This window comes from Pinus tabuliformis, chromosome J (genome assembly GCF_031772625.1).
Source record: "Pinus tabuliformis cultivar Carrire ecotype Pingquan chromosome J, CPIR1, whole genome shotgun sequence".
Classification (NCBI taxonomy): Eukaryota; Viridiplantae; Streptophyta; class Pinopsida; order Pinales; family Pinaceae; genus Pinus; species Pinus tabuliformis.
The window spans coordinates 465,862,471-465,866,340 of record NC_142295.1 but is presented as its reverse complement, the minus strand read 5'-3'; positions in this window follow the sequence as shown (position 1 = coordinate 465,866,340).

Here is a 3,870-nt window from a genome sequence, read left to right as displayed (position 1 = left end):
AATATAGATACTTTTATGGAGCATCTAGATCATGTCTTATTGTTTAAATTTTATGGATACATCTAAATCGAACACTATGATTTCAATTATGTTTAGTTATTTGTTATGTCGTTGAGTATAATTTTGGATGAGGTTTCATGATATGATGGTATGAGGATAATGATGCACATGTGGTTCTTATTTATATAGTTGTTACAATAGTGATGATGTATGCTTATGATGATTATGATATGCATAGGCATTATGATGTTATGTTGAGGTATATTAACATGTGGTTCATTTATTACGTGATGATACACCTTTGATGTTGAATGTCGATGTTATAACTTAGGAGAATATTACAATGTGAAGCATGTGGTAATTATAGTAGATTTATGACATGCAGAATTTTGTGATAACAATGATGTTATGTTCTCATGATGACATGTAAGGCTTGGCATGGGGATTATTTTTATGATATTATGATGTTATAGCTAATGCATTGGATGTATCTTAAGATGTTGGATTGACAGGAAATCCACAAATGGGCCGAGAGGGCCAGTTTATTTGATGGTCTCGTAGGAGCCCATACCTGCGAGGGAGAGTATTTAACACCATATGGGTTGGGGACAAACTCAATCAACACTACATATGCCAATGGTTCATTTGTCTTGTATAGCTCACGATGGATAACTCTTGAAGGACTGTGGGACCATCTTCAGGAGGCCGAGTGCCTGATATTGTAGGCCAAGTGCCTGATATTGGATTAGGATGTTGAAGTCTGGTGGGGGTGTAAAGATTTCGATATCTGGGGATGTAAACCTTAGTGGGTGTGGAGGTAGTGGGTCAGCCTTGCAAGATGCCCGAAGTCATCGAGTACTGGGACCGGATGCCTAACTTGGGGCAGATGAGGTCTGAGTCAGGTGCAAGCCTTGGGCTGTGATACAAACTGATGAGGCTTATGCCTGGTTCCGAAAGTGGGAAAAATGACAAAGATTCCTTGAGATTCCTGGGTGTTGTGGAAACTTTCGATACTTGTTAGTTATATTAGTTCAGTAGAGGGTGTAGGGCAAACGTGAAGTAATAAATAACTAAATAAAATGTTAAATGATTCACTTAACTTTGAGACGAAGTTCCTTAAAGAGGGGGAGTATGTAATGTCCCATAATAATAATAAAAATAATAAATAATACAATATAATATTAAAATATAAGCAAATAAATGATAAACAATAAAGAAAATATAATAATAGTAAATAAATAATAAAAATAAAAAGAATATAATAATAATAAATAAATAAAATAGTAAATATCAATATTGGAGTTCTAAATAAATATATATCAAAGTAAACTATAAAAATAGTAAAAATAAGTAAAGTTAACAAAAAATAAAATAAGAAAGAACTAAACTAAGAAAACTATAAAAATAGTAAAAATATAATAAGTAAAGTTATCAAAAAGTAAAAAAGAAGAAAATAAGAAAGAATTAAATAAAACTAAAAGTTGCATGGACACATGGAATGTGTGCATGCAGACCCCTTTCCATTATTTGGTCTATTTAATAGACGATGAGGAAGATGAAATTCATCATTCTTTCATCCATTCTCTTGGGAGAAAAGTGTTGTGAGACAAAGGATTCCCTGATAGTAGTATATTGATTGAGGGCCCACGGGTGGCCAGTTGTAGAAATATTATGGGCAATTGAGCCTACGGATGGGTGGAGAGTTGTCCCCAAAACCTTGTTGCGGTTAGCGAAATTCAAGGAGCATTCAACTCGAAAAGCGCACGTAAGGAATATTGTCGATACAGCTAAGTCATCTCCTTTCTCATATTTCTCAAATTTCTATGTTCAATAGTTGAATAATTGGGTGTTGATTATTAATCATATGGATTGATATAATTAATGCTTGTTTAATTCGGGGTTTTTATAGTGATTGTGAAGGATATGATACTAATTAACCTCATCAATGCACCACTAACTTCCCTGATCCTATCTAATATAGAAGATAAACACAAGTTCATTGGATTTGAATTGTATATCATATGCTTGATGATGAGAAAAGAATTGCCAAATATCCTAAATTTTTGATATGAAAATTGATTATTGAATTTAGGCTTCTGTGATCCATATCAAGTTGAGAGAAGATTCTTTGGCGAAAATCACATTAGGATTCTTTTGTTGACACGTTTCGAACCAACAAGTGTGGTTCATCGTCAGGACAAGTTGAATGAACAGATCTCGCTTTGCATATTAAATAGATAAAGCATAAACTCCAACGACTGAATCACTTGATCAGGGAATGACTATATTTGATCAGGAAATGGTAGGTTTGGACCAAGATTAGGGGTAAAACCTATATTTAATTGAAAAAGTTACTACAGTTAGTTATCTTCTTATTAAAATAAAAGCAAATGGACCATTTTATAAATTTATAATTATAAATATATATTAGAATAAATAAATTAATTTTAAGTTCATAGATAATTATCAAAGATATTATCAATAAAAATATCAAAGTAACTAAAGTAATTAATAGTTAGATATAAAAGTTATTATACATAATAGAGTAATATATATAGTTAGTTATATTCTTTTATTAAAATATAAGTTAAAGGAGATATTTTATATATTTATATATTAAAATAAATTAATTAATTTTAAATTAATAATTAGGTATAAAAGATATTAAATAAATAAATATTAAAATAAATAAAAGAGAGCATACGATTCAACTCTATTAGTTGTCATGATGCTCAATTCTTTTTTGAATGTGAGACAATTTTTCCCTTGGGGGTTGAAAATGGCCCCTCTTGCACATGACTTGTTAATAAACTAACTTTTATTTAATACCTATTTATTATTATTATTATAAATAAATTAAAATTTATTTTTCCTCTTTTCATATATGAAAAATTCAATTTATTTGGTAAAAGTAAGAATCAATCATTTTATGGATAACAATAAGTAATTTAAGTGATATAGTTTTTTTAATAGTCGCAAAGTCTAGAATGATGGATAACCACTGTTTTCAATATAAATGATTAAATGAAGACATAAATTTTACCACATTCAATGGAAAAAATTAAAATTGATTTATTAATAATATCTTTCTTCATTTGGTCCCCGAGGATGGGTAGAGTGCCCATAAGAAACATCAGAGACATTCCTTGCACCAATCACATAACAAACACATCCAAAAATATTATTACTATGATTATAGAACATGGAAGCCTACATACTATTATATTATTGATATTATTAATAATCAATATTTATATAAGTCCATATATATATAATTTATATCTTTAAAAATCTAATTAGAATTTTAGATTTTTGTATATTATCCATTTTATAAAAAACTATTAAATTTGATAATGTAATATTTTATAGATTAAATTTATTAGTCTTTACTTCACGAGGGAATATAATATTTGCCTCGTGCCAAAGTGCGTTGACTTTCAATATTTTCCAGAGTTCTATGCAATTTTAACCAAAGTTTCTAGAAAATGCTTAATATTCCTATTTTCCCATAAATTCAAAAATAATTTTCTGGTAATCTTATTTCTATTTTTGATTGGTTGAGCACGCTGTGATGGGACATAATTCCCTTGGTGGGGGAAGTTTTATTTTTGGTATTTATCTGATAAATAGTTTTAAAATAAAAAATGCTTATTTTGTGAGTGGTCATTTTGGTGGGTCCTCTAGGGCACAAAACGAATGTCTGAACATTTATAAAGGAATAGACTGAAAATGATTATATAGGATTAAATGGGATGTAGTTAACCTTGGCGACAACTGTTAAATGTTATATCTTTTATCGTAAATAATTTCATGCTTATGTGCATTTTTTTTATGATTTTGCAAGGACCTTTGCACAATGAACTTTCGCAC